This window comes from Scyliorhinus canicula, chromosome 9 (genome assembly GCF_902713615.1).
Source record: "Scyliorhinus canicula chromosome 9, sScyCan1.1, whole genome shotgun sequence".
In the NCBI taxonomy this organism is placed as follows: domain Eukaryota; kingdom Metazoa; phylum Chordata; class Chondrichthyes; order Carcharhiniformes; family Scyliorhinidae; genus Scyliorhinus; species Scyliorhinus canicula.
Window position 1 is genome coordinate 62,304,474 of NC_052154.1, and position 22,281 is coordinate 62,326,754.

Genomic DNA, 22,281 nt, shown 5'->3' on the forward strand with positions numbered 1-22,281 from the left:
GGCCCTTCTTTTGAGCCTCATTAGGGACATCTGTTCCCTGTTCAATGTTGCCCTTTATGTGGAGATGCCGGCGTTGGTATGGGGTGAGCACAGCAAGAAGTCTTACAACACCAGGTTAAAGTCCAACAGGTTTGTTTTGAATCACTAGCTTTCGGAGCACAGCTCCTTCCTCAGGTTCACGAACCAAGAGAAGTTCAGATGCAGAAGGCCCAATTTTAAGTTTTGTCCAGTGAATGGGTTAAGATCAGTGAATGGGTGAATATCAGACCCAAAGACCACACGGAAGTCAACCCCAGAATCTCCACTCAGTAGAACAGTAGCAGGAATTCAAACAAGTGCTAACTGGCTTTTCACCCACCATTAGCAACCAGCCAGTGGGATGGAAATACTGTAAGAACAAAGATGAGTCATATTTGACTCAATGTGAACTTTTTAATGGAATCTGCCAGACCTGCTGAGTATTTCCAGCTGTTAAGATCCCAACTGATGGGACGACTGGACAGTAAGGTTTTAGAAACATAGAAAATAGGTGCAGGAGTAGACCATTCGACCCTTTGAGCCTGCACCACCATTCAATATGATCATGGCTGATCATGCAAATTCAGCATCCCACTCCCACTTTCTCTCATTTCCCTTGATCCCTTTAGCCGTGAAGGTCACGTCCAGCTCCCCCTTGAATATCCCAACGAACTGGCCATAACAGCTTTCTGTGGTAGACAATTTTACAAGTTCACAACTGTCTGAGAGAACAAGTACTTCCTCATTTCAGTCCTGAATGGTTTACCCCTTATTCTTAGGCTGTGGCCCCCCTAGTTCTGGATGTTCCCAACATCGGGAATATTCTTCCTGCATCTAGCCTGTCCAATCCCATCAGGATTTTTTTTTTTTAAATAATTTTTATTGGAATTTTTTGAAAAATATATATCAACAGAACAATAATAATAATAACAATAATAAACACCCCCCGGCACCCGTAACAACGCATGTAACAAACCCCCCCCCACCCTTCCCCAAACCCAATAAACAACAAAATAAATTAAGACGCCCTCTCCATCCGTTTCCATGCTGCCCCCTCCCCATCCATTACCCACTTACGTACCATCGAGATGTTAGCCGCCCAATAGTACCCAGAGAGGTTGGGCAGCGCCAGCCCCCCTCTATCCCTGCCCTTCTCCAAAAAGACCCTCCTTACCCTTGGAGTCCCGTGCGCCCAAACAAATCCCAGAATGCTGCTGTTCACCCTCCTAAAAAAGGTCCTCGGAATGAAAATGGGGAGGCACTGAAACAAAAACAAAAACTTCGGGAGCACCGTCATTTTAATGGACTGTACTCTACCCACCAACGACAGCGTCAGCATGTCCCACCTTTTAAACTCCTCCTCCATCTGCTCCACCAACCTAGTAAAATTAAGCTGGTGCAGAGTCCCCCAACTCCTAGCCACCTGAACCCCCAGGTACCTAAAACTCCTCACTGCCCTCTTTAGCGGGAGCCTACCAATCCACTCCTCCTGATCTCCCGGGTGTACAACAAACAGCTCACTCTTGCCCAGGTTCAATTTATTGCCCGAGAAACTCCCAAACTCAGCAAGAATCTCCATCAGCTCCGGCATTCCCCCCACCGGGTCAGCTACATACAGCAGCAAGTCATCTGCATACAGCGACACTCGGTGCTCCTCCCCACCCCGCACCCAGACCTCTCCACCTTGCCGACTCCCTGAGAGCCATGGCAAGAGGCTCAATTGCCAACGCAAAAAGCAAGGGGGGCAGGGGGCACCCCTGCCTCGTCCCACGGTGGAGCCTGAAGTACTCGGACCTCCTCCCTTTTGTCGCTACACTCGCCACCGGGGCCTCGTACAGCAACCTCACCCATTTAGTAAACCCCACCCCAAACCCGAACCTCTCCAACACCTTCCACAAGTACCCCCACTCAACCCTATCAAAGGCCTTCGCTGCATCCAATGTCACCACAATCTCCGCCCCTCCTTCTGCCACTGGCATCATTATCACATTTAGCAGCCTTCGCACGTTAGTGTTCAGCTGCCACCCTTTCACAAAACCCGTCTGATCTTCATGTATCACCCCCGGCACACAATCCTCTATTCTAGTGGCCAAGATCTTCGCCAGCAACTTGGCGTCCACATTCAGCAGTGAAATTGGCCTATATGATCCGCACTGCAAGGGGTCCTTATCACGCTTCAGGATCAGGGAAATCAGCGCCCGTGACATCGACGGGGGCAAAACACCCCCCTCCCATGCCTCGTTAAAGATCCAAACCAACAGGGGGCCCAACAGGTCCGCGTATTTCTTATAAAATTCAACCGGGAACCCATCCGGCCCCGGTGCCTTCCCCGACTGCATGTGGCTAATCCCTCTGACCAGCTCCTCCAACTCAATCGGCACCCCCAGTCCCTCCACCTGCTCCTCCTGCACCCTTGGAAATCGCAGCCTGTTCAAAAAGCTCTCCATTCCCCCTCCCACCGCCGGCGGCTCCGACCGGTACAGTTCCCTGTAGAAGTCCCTAAAGACCCCATTGACCTCTGCCCCCTGTCGCACCACATTCCCACCCCTATCCTTCACTCCACCAATCTCCCTAGCTGCGTCCCGCTTGCGAAGCTGATGCGCCAGCATCCTGCTCGCCTTCTCTCCATACTTGTAGACCGCTCCCTGCGCCTTCCTCCACTGTGTCTCCGCCTTTCTGGTGGTCAATAAATCAAACTTGGCCTGCAGGCTACGCCGCTCCCCCAGCAATCCCTCCTTCGGGGCCTCCGCGTACCTCCTATCTACACTCACCAGCTCCCCCACCAGTCTCTCCCTCTCCCTCCTCTCCCCCCTCTCCCTATGGGCTCGGATGGAGATCAGCTCCCCTCTAATTACTGCCTTCAGAGCCTCCCACACCATCCCCACCTGGACCTCCCCAGTATCATTGACCTCGAGGTACCTCTCGATACATCCCCGGACCCTCCTACACACCTCCTCATCAGCCAACAACCCCACGTCCAGATGCCAAAGCGGGCGCTGGTCCCGCACCTCCCCCATCTCCAGATCCACCGGAGCATGGTTCGAAGTCGCAATAGCCGAATATTCGGCCTCCTCCACCCTCGGGACCAGTCCCCTACTCAGAACAAAGAAATCAATACGGGAATAAACCCTGTGCACATGGGAGAAAAAAGAGTACTCCCGAGCCCTCAGCTTCCCAAACCTCCAGGGATCCACTCCTCCCATCTGGTCCATAAACCCCCTCAACACCTTGGCCGCCGCCGGCCTCCTGCCTGTCCTTGAACTAGAACAATCCAGTAGGGGATCCAGCACCGTATTGAAGTCCCCCCCCCATGATCAGGCCCCCCACCGCCAGGCCAGGAATGCGGCCCAACATACGCCTCATGAAACCAGCATCATCCCAATTTGGGGCGTACACATTTACCAACACCACCCTCTCCCCCTGCAGCTTACCGCTCACCATCACATATCTGCTGCCACTATCAGCCACCACCTCAGACGCCTTAAACGCCACCCTCTTCCCCACCAGGATCGCCACCCCCCGGTTCTTCGAGTCGAGCCCTGAATGGAAAACCTGCCCCACCCACCCCTTCCTCAGGCGGACCTGGTCCGCCACCTTCAGGTGGGTCTCCTGGAGCATGGCCACGTCCGGCTTCAGCCCCTTCAGATGCGAAAACACCCGGGCCTGCTTAACCGGCCCATTCAATCCCCTCACGTTTCACGTGATCACCTCCCCTCCCCCCTCGACTAGCCATAGCCCATCAACTGCTCGCCCCTGGCCAGCACCCATTCGGCCCGTTTCCTACAGCGATAGAACCTCACCCCGACCCCCCCCGACCCACACCAGCTCCTCCCTGGCCAATCCAGCAGCAACCCGGTATCCCCCCCCCCCCCCCCCCCCCCAAGGTTAGGACCCCTCCTAGCCGCGACGCTCCCTCCATAGTACTCCCGTGAGCCAGCTGACTTCTGTTGACCCCGGCAGCTCCCGCCCTAACTCCGACCCCTCCCGATATGAGGTCACCCCTCCTCCCCTGCATCAGCTCCTTGGTACCGCTTCAGCGCGGGAAAACGGATCTGCTATCCACGCCCCTTGCCACCAGCTCCACCCCCCTCGTCCCGCAGCGCGGGAAACCAGAGGAAAGCCCGCGCTTTCACACTGCCCCACCCCACCCCACCCAACGCAGCTCCCAAACAGCAGTCCCAACCCATCCACCAACCCCGTACAAACAAAAACACAGCTCAACCACAAACCCCAATACCCCCCTTAAAACACAAAACCAACATCATCCGAAAGCGAGAGAAAAAAAAGAAACAAACAGAATAACCAGCAACAGCATAAACAGTGATACAGAAATAAAAAAACTCCCACAGCCCACAATCTCTAGTTCGAGTCCAACTTTTCAGCCTGCACAAAGGCCCACGCCTCCTCCGGGGACTCAAAATAGTAATGCCGGTCCTTGTAGGTGACCCACAGGCGCGCAGGCGGCAGCATGCTGAACTTCACCTGCTTTCCGTGGAGCACTGCCTTCGTCCTGTTGAACCCGGCCCTCCGCTTAGCCACCTCCGCACTCCAGTCCTGGTAGACGCGCACTACCGAATTCTCCCACTTGCTGCTCCTCACCTTCATGGCCCACCGCAGCACACACTCCCGGTCACTGAACCGATGGAACCGCACCAGCACCACCCGCGGGGGTTCATTCGCCTTAGGCCGCCTGGCCAGTACTCTGTGGGCCCCCTCCAGCTCCAGGGGCAGATGGAAGGATCCTGCCCCCACCAGCGAGTTCAGCATCATGGCCACATAGGCCGGCAGGTCCGACCCCTCCAGCCCCTCCTCGAGGCCCAGGATCCGCAAGTTCTTCCTCCTTGATCGAAACTCCATCTCCTCGAAACGATCTTGCCACTTTTTGTGAAGCGCCTCGTGTATCTCCACCTTCCCCACGAGGGCCGAAACCTCCTCCTCGCGCTCAGAGGCCTGCTGCTGCAACTCCAGTATCGCTGCACCCTGGGTTGTCTGGGTCTCCAGCAGCTTACTAGTCGTTACCTTCAGGGATTCCAACAACTCCCCTTTCAGCTCCATAAAATAGTGCAGAAGGGCCGCCTGCTGCTCCTCCGCCCACTGCCTCCACTCCTCACGGGCTCCACCGGCCGCCATTTTGTCCACCTTCCCCCGCTTTTCCAGGGGAGCTGCTGCCGTTTGGTGCTGCTCGCCCCACTCCGAGTCTGCACCATAAATCCCGGGGGGTTTTGCTCAAACCCCTTTATCCACCCGGAATCGTCGAATCAGCGCCATTTGGGGCCCTTAAAAGAGCCCACAAGTCCTATTGAAGCGGGAGCTGCCGAACGTGCGGCTTAGCTCTGCATAGCCGCAACCGGAAGTGCCCCATCAGGATTTTATATATTTCTATGAAATCCCTCTTATTCTTGCAAACTCCAGGGATAACAAGCCCAGTTGACCCAGTCTTTCTTGAGATATCAGTCCTGCCATCCTAGTAACTGGTCTGGTGAACCTTCGCTGGAAACCCTCGATAGCAAGAATGTCCTTCTTCAAACTAGGAGACCAAAGCTGCACAGTTCTCAATCCATGTCAATACATTACCCCCAAGAGCATGAGCTTTAATTTTGTTCATTAATCTCTTGTGTGGGAACTTGTCAAAAGTATTTTGAAAGTCCAGATATACAACATCCACTGGTTCATCCTTGACGACTCTACTGGTCACATCCTCAAAAAATTCCAGAAGATTTATCAAGCATGATTTCCCTTTAGTGAATCCATGCTTACTTGGACAAATCCTGTCCCTACTTTCCAAATGCTCAATTATTTCACCCTTAGTAATTGACTCCAGCATTTCACCACCGCCGATGTCAGGCTAACCGGTCTATAATTCCCTGTATTCTCTCTCCCTCCTTTTAAAAAAAGTAGGTTTGCATTAGCTACCCTCCAATCCATTGGAACTCTTCCAGAGTCTATAGAATGCTGGAAAATGATCACTAAGGCATCCGCTATTTCTAGGGCCACTTTCTTAAGTACTCTGGAATCCAGAGCATCTGGCCCTAGGGACTTATCAGGCTTTAATCCCAACAATTTCCCCAATACAATATCCTGACTAATAAGGATTTCCTTCAGTTCCTCCTTTATGCTAGACCCTCTGTCCCCTCATATTTCCGTAAGGTTATTTGTGTCCTCCTTAATGAAGACAGATCCAAAGCAATTGTTGAACTGGTCTGTCATCTCTTTGTTGCCCATTATGAATTCACCTGATTCAAACTGTATGGGACTTACATTTGCCTTCACCAGTCTTTTTCTCTTCACATATCTATAGAAGCTTTTGCAGTCAGTTTTTATGTTTTCTGCAAGTTTACTCTTGTATTCTATTTTCCCCTTCCGAATTAAATCCTTTGTCCTCCTCTGCTGAATTTTTAATTTCTCCTAATCCTCATCCTTGCTGCTTTTTCTGGCCAAATTATATGCCTCCTCTTTGGCTTTAACACAATCCCTGATTTCCCTTTTTAGCCATGGTTGAGCCACCTTCCCCATCTTACTCTTACGCCAGACAGGTATGTACAATTGTTGAAGTTCATCCATGTGTTCTTTAAATGTTTGCCATTGCCTATCCACCATCAACATCTTAAGTATCCTTTTCCAGCTTATCCTAGACAATGCACGTCTCATACCATCAAAGTTAGCTTTCTTTAAGTTCAGGACCCTAGTCTCAGACTTAACTGTGTCACTTTTCATCTTACTGAAGAATTCTACCATATTATAGTCACTCTTCCGGAAAGAATATCGCACCACAACATTGCTAATTAATCCTCTGATTTCACAATACCCAGGCGAGGATGGCCTGCCCCCTATTTGGTTCCTTGACATATTGGTCAAGAAAACTATTCTTTATAGATTCCAGGAAATCCTCCTCCATCGCATTGCTACCAGTTTGATTGGCCCAATCAATATGCAGATTGAAGTCACACATAATAACTTCTGTACTTGAATGCATGCGTCCTGTTTGATGCAATCCCCAACCTCACAACTACTGTTTGGTGGTCTGTGCACAACTCCCACTAACATTCTTTGTCCTTTGGTGTTCCGCAACTCCACCCATACAGATTCTACATTGTCCAGGCTAATGTCCTTCCTTACTGTTGCGTTAAATTCCTCTTCAACCAGCAAAGCTACCCCACCCCCCTTTCCTTTCCTTCTATCTTTCCTGAATATTAAATACCCCTGGATGGTGAGTTCCCATCCTTAGTCGCCCTGGAGCCAGGTCTACGTGATCCCAATTGCATCATATCTGTTCGTTATTGTCAGGCTGTTAATTCATCAACCTTCTTACAAATGCTCCTTCAGGCTTATTTTATTTATTTATTGCCCTTTTAGAATTATGACGTAACGTGGCCCTTTTTGATTTTTGTCTTTGGTTTCTCTGCCCTCCATTTTTCCCTTTGCTGCCTTTTGTTTCTGTCCGCATCTTCTTTCCCTCCGACTTCCTGCATCGGTTGCTATATTAGTTGAAACCCTCCCCAAGAGCATTAGCAAACACTCCCCGAGGACATTGGTTCCGGTCCTGCCCAGGTGCAGATCGTCCAGTTTGTACTGGTCCCACCTCCCCCAGAACTACTTCCAATGTCCCAGGAATTTGAATCCCTCCTGTTTGCACCATCCTCAAACCACATATTCATCTTTGTTATCCTGCCATTCCTACTCTGAGTAGCATGTGGCACTGGTAGCAATCCTGAGATTGCTACCTTTGAGGCCCTACTTTTTAGTTTAAATCCTAACTTCCTCAAATTCAGAATATATCTTACACCATATTGTTCTCGCTAAGAAAACAGTTCCTGCAAACCAACCGTGGTCAGACACACCCCACTCTGAAACCTAGTGACAGAAACCACCCAATACACCTTCTATGGATTTCTCATCAAATTCCCCCAGATGCTTCTCACACTGAGCCAACTGGTCTCACTCGAACTCCGACTTCCACACGATTGTTTCCCAACTCCACTCTCAAAGCGCACCGTAGAATTTTCTCCAGTGCCTTCACCAAGGTACTAGGGTATTCCTCTGCCTTGGGTTGCCATGTACATTTAAACTTCCACACACTCTCTCAGGTACCCAGCCACACCAACAGAGTGCCACTGCTTCATAAACTGGAGTAAGAGGTTACCAAACTTTTGATTTACCTGTGAGTCTAGTTTCCCACTTTAAATCTGGTTACTGGAGATGTCTCTTTCATTCAGAGCGCTCTCTCTGCATTTTGCTTTAACTTCAACCGACAGGACCTTTTTCAACTTCTTCTTCTTTCTACCTTGAACTTAACTGTCTTCCTGAGACATACTTTTTGTCCCAACTCCTCGGTTCCTGGAATTTCTGGTGTCCTTTTGAGAAGTTTGCTTTTTGCAGCTCTCTGACGCTGTTCGGCTACTTCTGGGTCCAGCTTTAAACTAAACTCAAAAGCTCAATCTAACCTCAGGCAGCCACCTGGTTGCCAAGCAACAATCTAGTCTTTCTTTTACTCTGTTTACTTCCACAATGTAGACTCTTTAATTACAATGTAGGCACAGTTTAAAATTAAACCAAAACTGGCAGACATGCAGGCACCTTTGGTTCACATGAGTTAACTGAAGTTTTAACCCTTTCTCAGCACACAACTAGAGAAGGACAAAATTAAACTAACTTAAAGCCATACCTTATTTCTTATGCCCGCAAATACAAATAGAGATTACTTAAAACCACTTCTACTTCGTGACACAGCGGCCGCGATTCTCTGCTCCCCACGCCGGGGGGGAGAATCGCGGGAGGGCCGGGCAAATCACGACACGCCGCCCTGGCACCCCCCACGATTCTCCCACCCCCCCTCCAAAATGGCGTGTCGCAAAAAAGAATCGGCGCTCGCCATTTTTCACGGTGACCGGTGACACTCCGGCCCAGATGGGCCGAGCAGCCTGACGAACCCGACCGGTTCACGCCGGCATCAACCACACCTGGTCGCTGCCGGCGTGAACATCACGCGACAGGTAAGTGTGGGGCCTGTGGGGGGCGGAGAGAGGATCGAGCACCACGGGTGTACTCATGAGGTGACTGGCCCGCAATCGGTGCCCACCGATCGTCGGGCCAGCGTCTCTAAGAGACGCACTCTTTTCCCTCTGCCGCCCCGCAAGATCAAGCCGCCATGACTTGCGGGGCAGCGGAGGGGAAGACGGCAACCGCGCATGTGCGGGTTGGAGCTGGCCAACCTGCGCATGCGCGGCTGACGTCACTTAGGCGCCGCCGGCCGCGTCATTCTCGGCGTGCCGCTTTGACGCAAGCGTCAAGGCCCGGCGCCCGAGATTCGGGCACCGCCGCTCCTAGCAGACCCCCCCCCCCCACCCCCCCCCCCCCCCCCCGGGGGGGGGGGGGGGGGGGGATAGGGGGCGAGGAACGGCCTCCGACACCAGAGTGAAACACTCCGGGTTTCACTCCGGCGTCGGCTGTTTCTCTCCGTTTCGGAGAATCGCACCCAGCATCCATGGTATTTTGTTTTTACCTCCACATTCTGTAAATCAGCTGCTCCTCCAGATGTGATTGTGTTGATAACAAGAGTCCAGCAGAGGGACGTGCTCCCATTGGCACTAAAAAAAAGCTGCCTTTCAACTGGAGGAGACAGTGCAGAAGAGTCTGTGCATTCATCTCCATTGTGTCCCCTATCATCCAGCCCCTGGATTGGCTGATTAGATACTCAATAACTGCTTCCATCAGTGATTTCTCCAACCAGACTCCCGGCTGAAAACTCTTTGCAGTGAGACAGCGAGAAGGGACCACAAACTCCAACCCTAAATACACAGCTCCCTAGTGGGGAGGAGAATTGGGTGGTTTGTACAACAGGCAGGTGATCCATTTCAAATAATGTGCAGGCAGTGGGAGTTAACTCCGCTCCTACTTTCCATTCCACCCTCCCACCCCATCTGTACAGTTTAAATTATTTTCTACTGTTGCCTTGATTTTATTTTTTTATTTGTTCATGAGGCATGGGCATCATTAACAAGGCCAGTAATTTTCCCCATCCCTAGTTGCCCTTGAAAGGTGGTGGTGAGCTGCCTTCTTGAACTGCAGCAGTCCACTGGTGTAGATCCACCCACAGCACTGTTAGGAAGGGAGTTCCAGAATTTTAACCCAGTGACAGTGAAGGAACGGCGATATATTTCCAAGTCAGGAAAGTGAGTGGCTTTTAGGCAAACTTGCATGTGGTAGTGTTGCCATATATCTGCTGTCCTTGTCCTTTTGGATGGAAGAGAATCAAAGAATCATACAAAAGAGTATAACAGGCTCCTGTCGGTGAGTTTGCAAGCAGCAGGCTGTTTTGGGGTTTCATAAAATTATCTGGTTAATCCTCACTCCCTGTCGACGCAATTTATCCTCAACTTAACAAGGGCAGGGGCCTGCCCACCGTCACTCCAGTTGAGGCCCTGAAACTGGCCATTGAATGACCGTCCGGCCTCTACTTTGAGACCAATGGGAGGAGGACACGAACTGGGAATGAAGGAATCTTGGAGACCCTAGCAGGTAACCCTGCTCAAGCACTGAGTAAGACAGGAGGGTGCCGACCACAATAGCCCCCTTTCCTTATCACACCCCCACTCCCAACCAGGCCTGACCGAGCCCCCATAGGTGTTCCTCTTACCCCTTCTTCTCTCTATCCAGACACCCACTTCCCCATCCCCCTCTTCCTGCCGTGCTACCGCATTCCCACCCTCTGCACTTACCTCTATCCTGGCTCCAGCACTCTAACTCTGGAGACAGTCCGATCCCGGTGACGCTACTGGGACTGCAGAGCTGCTGGCCAATCAGATTGGCTGGCCGCTCTATGAGGTGAGACTTCCTTTCAAATGAAGGGTGGAAATAATAATATTTATTAGTGTCACAAGTAGGCTTACACTAACACTGCAATGAAATTACTGTGAAAATCCCCTAGTCGCCACACTCCGGAGCCTGTTCGTGTACACTAAGGAAGAATTCAGAATGTTCAATTCTCCTAATAAGCACATCTTTCAAAGTCTCTAGCCAGAGTTTGGAAGCTACTGTTGAAGGAGCTTTGAAGAGCCTCTAAAACGTTGTTTAAGTGGAGCTCACCCCTCCTGTACTGTTTTTCTCTGGAAGGACTGTAGAGTTTATGAAACTAATATTGTTGTGTTCATACCATGTTCCAGCGACTCATTTTGTTTTATGAATTTAGAGTAACCAATTTTTTTTTCCAATGAAGGGGCAATTTAGCGTGGCCAATCCACCTACCCTGCACATCTTTTGGGTTGTGGGGGCGAAACCTACGCAAACACGGGGAGAATGTGCAAACTCCACAAGGTTAGTGACCCACAGCCGGGATCGAACCTGGGACCTCGGCACCATGACGCAGCAGCACTAACCACTGCGCCACTGTGCTGCCCTCCAGCCACTCATTTAACTCCTCAATTCTTTTGGACAGCTCTCGAATTGTCCGAAATGCTGGCAATACACTGGAAAATATTGCTTTGCACTTCCATCTGCCAATTGTGAGACAATCCTCATGTACTGTATGGGTGGGATTTTCCAGCTCTTCCCAATGTTGGGATCGGAAGGCAATCCCCAATGGCGGGTTCCCCAGCGGCAGGACAGGAGAGCCATGCAAAATGCTGCAGACATTGGTAGAACCAAAAGATTCCATGGTGCCGAATGGTGAGCTGTCTCTGCCACCAGTAAACACGCCAAGCTTGAGGTGGCTTGAGGCAAAACTGTGGAGGCTTTTTATATAACCAAACGTGGGTTTAGTGATAACCAGGAAAAGGTAAACTATACACAGGCAGCGTCTCTAAAGTCTTTGACTCCTGGGTCCACACTGCCCAGGCGCCTGCTCTCAGGGCCCTGCGCTTTTTCCCCATTGGTTGGGGCTTGCGTGCTCTCGCATGATAAGCCACAAGCTGGTCATGTGGTCCATGAGGTCTAGCCGTGCTATCATAATACTGCTGTTGCTCCAGTTAAACTGCTCACTCTCCTCTAGATACTGTGTCCATGTCCCAAATTGCTATCCTCTTTCTCAGCAAAGCATCAATCACCCTTGACGACAATCTGACATCCTGAATCTTTACCCAGGTTTCCTGTTAACTTCTGCAATATTGGAAAGTACCTAGTATTGGTTATGTGGGCAGCACGGTGGTACAGTGGTTAGCACTGTTGCTTCCGGCGCTGAGGACCCGGGTTCAAATCCCGGCCCTGGGTCACTGTCCATGTGGAGTTTGCACATTCTTCCCGTGTCTGCGTGGGTTTCACCCCCACAACCCAAATGATGTGTAGGGTAGGTGGATTGGCCATGCTAAATTGCCCCTTAATTGGAAAATATAATTGGGTACTCGAAAAAAAAAATTTAAGTATTGGTTATGTAACTTTGATAAAGGCCACGAAGAATCCACACACAGTTTTGTAGAAACTAAAACTTACTTTATTTACAACTACTATTATAGACAGCACCAGTAGATCCCTATTGGGTCTTCCTTAGTCGGTGCCTTACTGGCCGGCTCTATTTACAGACAGCCAGACTTTGTTAGAGGTCCCCGGCTCCTCATCGGGGTGTTCGTATTCTGCAAGATCTGTGGGGTAGTTAATTGTCCCCACCCCATAAAATCCCTCTCCACCACCAAAATCTGAAGAATGCTCCAAAGACCGTGGGGCGCCGGACACTCTTGGCGCCTGCCCGGACGTTGTGCAACCCGGGGTGCCGGATTAGGTGGTGTGTATCTAGAAGGTTAATGCCACTTTCAACACCAATGTAATGGTGGCTGCAATTCCTGTGGCTGAGCCCCCTATTGGATGCTTCCTACGTGCCCATCTCTGAGTCTGAATCGCCAATCTCAGTCATGTCGACGTCTTGACTCCCTTGGGGCTTCGCCATGGCCTGATCAGGCAGCAAATGCAGTTCGAGAAGAAGTTTCTGGGGACGAGGAAAGTTCTGAAGAAGTGGCCGTCAAGATCGAATGTGATCAAGGTGCTTTTGCATGATTCGCACCTCATCGAGCCACAGAATCACCTGGTAAGAAACCGGCCCTGTTTGGTGGAGGACAACTCTGGAGACCCGCTGAACACTGAACACTGTCAGCAAAGTTTTGAACAAACAGCGAGTCACCTGGTCCAAAGTGCCTGGGCGGTCGACTTGCTACGCCTGGTTGTGCATTTTCACACCTATGTGTGGAAAAACCATGCTCAGGTGGGTACAAAGTCTCCGGCCCATCAGTAGTTCAGCATGCATCACACCAGTTACTGCTTGTGTCTTGATCCAGGCATAAAACACGAAACGTGCCAGCTTAGTGTCCATTGATCCAGAAGACTGTTTCCTAAGGCCCCGCTTAAATGTTTGCACCGCTCGCTCCACGAGGCCATGAGAAGCCGGATGTATTGGGCGGTACCAATCTGCCGCACTCCATTCCCTTTCAGAAACCCCGCAAACTCCTCACTCGTAAACAGGGTGCTGTTATCTGTGACAAGCACTTTGGGGATACCGTGCGTGCAAAACGATGTACATAGCTTCTCAATGGTCATCTGTGATGTGGTCGCGGCCATCCTGTGCACCTATAGTCACTTCAAATGGTCGTCAATCAACAAGAAGAACATGGATCCTTGAAATGGACTGGCAGAGTTGGCATGCAACCACGCCAACAGCTGTCCTTGCCATTCCCAGTAATCTCGGGGCACGGCCCATGGGAACTTCTGATGCTCTTGGCAAGCAAAGCATCATTGAACCATTTTCTCCTTGTCCACACCCAGACCCGGCCACCGTACATAACTTTGTGTCAGTATTTTCATCTTGAACACACCCGGAAAACTGTTGTGGAGATCCTTCAAAAGCAATTCCTGACCTCTGTCCAGGACGACGACATGTGTCCCCCACAGCCACTTACCATCCTCTACACTGAACCCGGACAGCGTGGACAGAAATGCCTGTAACTTACCTGGAAGCTGTCGATGCTGCCCTCCATGTGGCATCACATGAAATGAAAATCGCTTATTATCACGAGTAGGCTTCAATGAAGTTACTGTGAAAAGATCCTAGTGCTGACCCTTTGATAGGACCGGATCTGTCGGGATCCATTCACGGATTCGGGATGCCGTGACAGGCAAGGAGTCCATGAAATTCAAAGTCGCGACTACCTCAACCATCTTGGGGGCTGATAAGACGACAATCAGCAAAGGCAAATAGCTCAGTGCGTCAGCATTCGGGATCTGAGTCCCCAGCCTATGTCCAGAAAAATACTCATAGGTGGCTAACAACAGGGCCCAATGCTGGATCCATGCGGAGGCAATGGGCTGAATTGCCTTATCCTCCTTGAAAAGTCCGAGGAAGTGTTTATGGCCCATAATAACAGTGAAGTGGTGATCGTAGACATATTGGTGAAAACGCTTCACTGTGAAGACCACCACCAGACCTTCCTTCTCAATCTGTGTGTAGTTTCATTCCACTGCGGCCAATGTACGGAAGGCGACCAGACGTTCCCCTCCATTCTCCATCTGATGGGACAGAATAGTCAATCCTGTAGGGGGATGTATCACAGGTGATGAGCGAAGATTTGGCGTGATCGTAATGGATCGGTAACCCTGAAGACGACAACTTCTTCCTCACCAGCCAAAAAGCTTCCTGTGGCTGGCCCCATACCCACACGTGATTCTTCTTCAGAAGGAATTGCAAGGGGGTCAACATGGTCGCAAGATTTGAGATAAACTTAGCGTAATCGTTAATGAGTCGGAGAAAAGAGCAAAGTTTCATGGCGTCCGGTGGGAGCCGTATAAACCACTGTGCGTATTGATGGTAACATAATTGCGGGAGGCCGGATCTAATTTGAGCGGCAAATAGGCGTGGCTCATATTGAGCTTCATGAACGAATGCCCACCCGCAAGTTTTGCGTAGAGATCCTCAATGCGGGGCATAGGGTAACGGTCCAACCGCGAAGCTGTGTTCACTGCCAATTTGTAGTCCCTGCATTTTTGCCCGGTTTCATTACGGGTACCAACGAGCAATTAGCGAACCACACAGGCCGGATGATACTCAAGGTCTCCAATCGACTGAGCTCGGTTTCTACCTTTTCCAGCAAAGCATGGGGGACCTGGTGAGCCCAAACATACCGTGGCCGGGCTTCCGGGTCGTCTTGTACGTGGGCTGCGCCCCTTTGATCTTCCCTAGTCGGGTTGGAAACACTTTGGGGTACTTGCCCAGCACATCGCCCACGCGTCCGGATCCCATCTGGAGAATGTGCTGCCACTATAGCTGCAGATGGCACAGCTAATCACATCCCAACAAGCTGGGGCCTTGGCCCTTTCCCATGGTAAGCTAGTGCCCATAAACCACCGGGGCCATAATAGTACCAGCGATATCCAATGGTTCTCCCGTAACCAGCCTGGTAGGTAACCAGCCTGTCTTGGGTGTCTGTTAAAACTAAAGTCTGAATACCCGGGTTAATTCGGTCAAATATCTGCAGTCCGTCCACGGAGGTCGCCGCGCAAGTATCCAATTCTATATCGTTATGGGGCCACTTGAGGGGCTGCCACACAATGCAACTATATGCACTCACTCTCCTCTTCCAGTTTATCCAGATGGAAGGTCCTGGCCCTCCATTGATGCCTATCTCCATGAGAGCGTCTAGAAATCTGGATCACTCACAGCCTGTGATCACATTGGGGCCACAAGCCCTACACTCACCAGGCCCCCCTTCTACCGACTCTGGGGAAGTCTCCCACCGGAAAGGCTCTTCCTTCGGCCAACGGGTCTGGCCTTTATGCCACTCGGTCCAGGGCATGGTGGCAGTCCGGGGAGGGCCCCTTTGCACCCGAGGGCATTCCCCTCCACCCCCTGTACCTCATGAACCCTCCACTCCGCGCTTTTCCGGGACGGCTCAATCCGAATGGTTCGCTGCAGGATCAGGGAAGGTTTGGCTAGCAGTTTCTGACCTTTCACACCTTTTATTCTCTCTGGGGACGGCCATTAGCACTCTTTTTCTTGGTTTCTGTGGCTATGACACATCTTTCATTCCCTCACCCTACAAAAATATCTCTCACGTTCTTGGCCTTTTAACTATGACAAAGGGTCGTCAGGACCCGAAACGTTAGCTCTTTTTTCCCCCTACAGATGCTGCCAGACCTGCTGAGATTTTCCAGCATTTTCTCTTTTGCTTTCAGATTCCAGTATCCGCAGTAATTTGCTTTTATCTTCTGAGAGGTTGCACTGTTAATGCCGCAAACCAAGCGGTCGCGCAGCAATTCAGATAGGGCGGTGCCATAATCACAGAATTCCGCAAGTTTCCGTAACCTTGGCAAAAACTCGGTGTCGGTGACGGACTCACCGGGGTCCTTCCTGCGGTGTTTAAATTATACTTCTGTAATATGACAGATGGGGTTGGATTAAAGTGCTGGCCTACTAAGGCTATTAGCTGATCAAACGTCTTAGTTTGGGATCGCTGGGTATGTGAGACCCCGTATCATTCCAAAGATGTGCATGCCACAGGCAGTGAGCAATAGGACTACCTAGCGGTCGTTCTGCACGATATTGTTGGCCCGGAAAAAGTAAAGCATCTCCTATACATACTAATTCCAATCTTCCATGCCATCATCAAACACGTCCAAACATCTGAAAAGATGCATGATGAAAGAACATTTCCAACCTATATATGATAGAGCCTGGGAGGTGGCTCAGCAGCGTTGATATGTATCCAGTTTTTATCCTTGTCGCCAGTTTTATAAAGGCCACAAAGAGTCCACACTGGGTTTTGTAGAAACAAAAACTTACCTTATTTACAACTACTATTACAGACAGCTCCAGTAGCTCCCTATAGGCTCTTCCTTAGTCACTGCCTTACTGGCCGGCACAGCCTGACCATTGTTAGAGGTCCCTGCCCCCTTATTGAAGGAGCTGGTATTCTGCAAAGTTCAGAGGGTAGATAATCATCCCCACCCCGTAAGACCCAAGCGAGATATAACAGTAACATAATCCCATGGGCAGCTACATATTGTTTTATGTTTCTTATGTTTATTTTACAGCCTTATCCAGTCAAGATCTCTGTTTCCTTGGCTTTTCTAAGAACTTGTCCTCTATCATGGCAACACTGTTCCTGATAAGTACTGGTCTCAACTTTCCACCCTTACGGAGCAGCACAGCGGCGCAGTGGTTAGCACTGCTGCCTCACAGTGCAAAGGACCTGGGTTCGATCCCAGCCCCGGGTCACTGTCCATGTTGAGTTTGCATATTCTCCCCCTGTCTGCGTGGGTCTCACCCCCACAACGCAGAAAGATATGCAGGTGGTGAATTGGCCACCTTAAATTGCCCCTTAATTAGGAAAAAAAGAATTGGATACTCTAAATAAAGCTTGACTCTTTAGGTCTGGTGTTAGATTGACTTTGTCACAGATTGAATACAATAGTGGCAACTCTTTTGCAAATCACCTTGATTTTGTTTAGCCTACGTTCCTGTAGCTTGCTCCCTAAGAGCGTAACTCCTGACTTTAAATTTACTGATTAACAAGGTTGTATTTTCCACAAGTCAGCTGGCAACAGTCGCAATCATGCAGCCCATGGCACCTGGTTGCGGAGGGGGGGGGTTGTATGAGCCATAGTGACATGTCGTCTTTCCCCCCCCCCCCCCCCCCCACCCTCACCCCCCACCCCCTGCAGGCCGTTATGTTTAGTTATCACTCAGTGATGTTAGCCGCCATGGCGGGAGCCGCATGTCTACATGTTGCTCTGGGGAGCTGGAGCAGGAGCGTGCTAGGGAGGTGACGGAGGCTGCCGCAGAGGAGCGTGCCGCAGGGAGGAAGCTGACAGCTGCCCACGCTAGAGGGCCGCCCGCACAACAGGACTAGGAGGAGCATGAGGAGGAGGAGCACGAGGAGGAGGAGGAGGAGGAGGTGCCCCGGTGACGCTTGTCGTACCAGGACCTCACGGACCGGGCATGCAGTAGGAGGCTCCAGATGAGCCGGGAAACCGTGGCACATATCTGCCACCTGATGGCACAACTGGCACAGCATGGCACTGGGGGAGGCACCCTCTTCCCTTGCCGTCAAGGTTACTGTGGCCCTGAACTTTTACGCCAAGGGATCATTCCAGGCGCCGAGTTGGGATCTGTCCGGCATCTCGCAGACATCGGTGCACCGCTGCATCAGGGCAGTGACAGACGCCCTATATGCCATTGCAGACCGCTACATCCAGTTCACCAATGTCCTTTAAGGAAAGAAATCTGCCATCCTTATCTAGACTCTTAAATGCCCTCTGAAATGGCTGAGCAAGCCGCTCAGTTCAAAGGCAATTAGGGATGGAGAATAAATGCGGACCCAGCTAGTGACACTCACATTGCTTGAAAGAATTTTTAAAACCCCTCGTTATCGTCTCTAATGCAATCATATCCTTCCTGAAATGCAGCGATCAGAACTTTATGCAGTACTCAAGCTATGTTGTAAATGTTCTTCCTGTTGATTCTCTTCGTTCCTATTTCTTTTATTTTGTTTTTATCGTTTTTGGCCCATGGATCATTAATGGAGACATACCTTGAAGGCGAGCAGAGGAAGTCAGGATCTCAAAGTATCAAAATAATACACTGTGTTTTAAAGTTTTGTACTTTGCGCAGAAAACCCCGGAATTTATGGTACCCCAAGATATTGGAGGGGTCCGTTTCGATTGGTTGGCTATTGGCCAATGAATTGGCCAGGGACAGTATTCTGCCCGGCAGCTGACAGCGCTTGGTTCCTGTCATGGGTCTAATGTTGTGGAGTTCCTGGTTTTCTTGAGCTGTTGGGCCTAGTGCACTCTCTTCCAAAAGGACTAGAAGGTGGCTCAATGAGGCATGGAGATGGGAAAATACTGTTACGGCACCCTGGGCCAGTGACCGGCCTATTTCAGCCCCACATTACCCGGAGTCACAACACAAGTGAATTAACCAATAATTCTTCTACAATACCCAAACCCTTTGGCCTTCGGCTGTCCAATAATTACCATGATCAGGTTTGTAAGTTTAAACACAATTACTGCTATTTATACCAAGAACTATCATGAAATAAGCAATAAATGCAACTGGATAACAACAAGCTAATACCTGCTACCCACCTTAACTGCCCGACCCTCTACTCACAGGCAAAAGACAGACAAACACAGAGGGGTAAGTAAAGGGGTGAAACAATAATAAGGATGAAGGTCAAAAGATAAGAGTCTTTGCTTCAGATGGTCGTTCGTTAGTGCCCGTACTTCACAGCCAGCTTGTGATTCAAAGTCTTTGGTTTGCATCTTCTCTGTAGTTTAGAAATGTATTACTTACAGCTTTTCCTGGAGAGACCCTCTTGGTTTACCTCAAACGTTGCTTTCAGATTGTGGTTTATTTCCCGGACCTCTGCCAATTCAGAAACAACGACTTTTTGGAGAGAAACAGAGAGGGGTGAACACCGTACACCTTCCTCAGGACTGTCAGGAGTAAAACTGAAACTAAACTCAGCCCTTGAAGCTCTGAAAAATATTCCAGTGGGATCAGATTAATCACTACCTGTTACTGGGCTGAGCACAGCCTTTTGGGACAATTCATTGGCCACCAGCCAAATCAATTGAATCGAGTCCCAGTCATTCTCTGTCATTGGTGCCGGGCAGTCTACTGCTCCATTTTGAATCAGCACAGGCTAGCACAGTGATCTCTCCTGCTGCTGAAATCTTGTGCTTGAATTAAAGGCACAGGCCACTTGCCTTAAAGACACATGTCTACTATTCATCCATGAATCAAAAATATAACAGCAAAAATAAAAGAAATGGGAAATAAGGGAACAAATAGTGAACAAACAAGAAGGACACTTACACTATAAAGGTCTCCAGGCAGATCGCCTCATCGGCATTCTTTAGCATATATAGTCATCATCCTGGGGGTTACTATTAGTCAGAAACTGAACTGCACTACCCATTTAAAAGCTTTGGATATAGGCATTGGACAGAGGGAATCCTGTGGCAAGTTACTGACCTCCTGGCTCCCAAAAGACTGTTAACCATCTACAAGGCACAAGTCAGGAGTGTGATGGAATACTGGATGAGTGCACCTCCAACAATACTCAAGAAGCTTGACAACAGCTAACACTAGGCAGCCCACTTGATTGGCATCCCATCCACAAACATTCACTTTCTCCACCACTGAAGCACAGTAGCAGCTGTGTGTACCATCTACAAGATTCACTACAGGAATTTATCAAGGCTCCTTGGACAGGATCTTCCAAACCCACGATCACTAACATCTAGAAAGACAAGGGCAACAGAAAAATGGGAATACCCCCACATGGAAGTTCCCCTCCAAGCCACTCAACATCATGACTTAGAAATATATCACGGTCCCTTCACTGTTGCGAGGTTACTCCCTCCCAAACAGCACTGTGGGTGTACCTACATCACATGGACTGCAACAGCTCAAGAAGGAAGCTCACCACCACCTTCCCACGGGCAATTAATGATAGGCGATAAACAATGGCCTAGCCAACGATGCCCACAACGCACAAAGGAATTCAAAAAAAGTATTCGCTGAAGCAGCCTGATTCCGCCCAAAGCCTGACAGTTTGCATTTAGCGATGCCTGCCTCTCCACTTAGCAGGGAGATCTCATTCGCCTTGCCAGAGTGCAGAAGGTCATGGGATCACTTTCTACACTGGTATTAGGTTTGCTGTGATTCTGACCACCACAGCGATCTGGACCCAGGCACTTTTACTGGTGGCTCTAGTGTGGCCTACAGGGAAGATAATATCCTGGTATTTAAACAACTTGCTCACCACAATCTCCGGGTTGTAATCTATGAAATAGGATGTTGCTGCCTCCCTGAAGTCCTGACTGATGTCTAAATCAGCCATCCTGGGATAATGCTGGAAGCGGTACATGGATCATGCGTCTGATACTCATAACGTGTTTCATGGTTACCCTGGAATGCCAGTGAAGAAATGGTGCAGCACTGTGTAAAAAAGAGGGAGGTTTAGGTACATAAGAACAGGTTTAGCTCAGTTGGCTGGACAGCTGGTTTGTGATGCAGGGTGAGGGCAACAGCGTGGATTCAATCCCCGTACCGGCTATGATTAATCATGAAGGCTCCTCAGCAATGATGACAACTGGCCATGTCCCTTGTCACTAATGCTGTTAGAATCTGAGATATTGAGGAGAATTCATGTCTTGGTATGAGGTCTAACTGGAAATATGCCTGGGAGCACTCTCTGTGCTGCCTCAACGGGGATGGGGATTGTGAATGTCACAGGGTTTGTGTCCAAGTGAGGGGTGCAGCGGCTAAGTTGCGGTGCTGTGCCCAGTTGTATAGCTTTGTTTGTAAAATGCGGGGACTTTCTTTGGTGAGCAGCAAGAGATTGGTGCAGCAGGAAAAATGAAAATTGCTTATTGTCACAAGTAGGCTTCAAATGAAGTTACTGTGAAAAGCCCCCAGTCGCCACATTCCAGCGCCTGTTCGGGGAGGCTGGTACGGGAATTGAACCTGCGCTGCTGGCATTGTTCTGCATTACAAGCCAGCTGTTTAACCCACTATGATAAATCAGCCCCTAGGTTCCATGGTTGGAAAAGTTTGGGAAACCCTGGCCTAGCTCATCTTAGACCAACTAACTGGTCTCATCCAAGGTTGACTGAATATCACCAGCTCACTAGTAGCCTTGATTGAATGAGACCTGGCTCCATCCACAAACTTACAGACTGTAGTATCTTAAAATGTTGGTGAACTGAAAGTAGTTTAACAAATAAGTTTATTAAGGCAAATAACTATTACAGAGATTGAGATAATGGCTGCCGTACTCCACGACTGTAAACTTCGAACTAACAGTAAAACCCACGCTCAGCCCCAGGATTCATGCAGTATGGCCCAGTTGGCCCTATGCGTAACACCTGGGCTGACATGAGGTGTTGCCCTATAGGCGAGCAGAAAACAGGCCAGTCTGGTTTATGCAGAGACAGCTTTGAATATTTGGGCGGCTCTCCCAGCAGTCCATTTGAAACAGGCTGGTAGGTGATGTGTTGGGTAAGCTGGGTCTACGAGGACTGCGTTTACTGCAGCAGTGAGAGAGACAGGCTTCCAACACTTCATACATGCTTTAACTGTGGGTTGACACTATGCTGAGTTGACTGGAGACCTGAGGCTAACCTGACCAGACTATCTTACTACCACATGGTGTATGTTCTAGTTGTTGCTCACGAGCTCTGACTGTCTCAGAGGCTGGATCCCAAGAGAGCGGGAAAACTAGTGCCCTCTGGCTTTATAGTGGTCGTGTCCTGTCTGGTGATTGGCTGCTGTGTTCTGTGTGT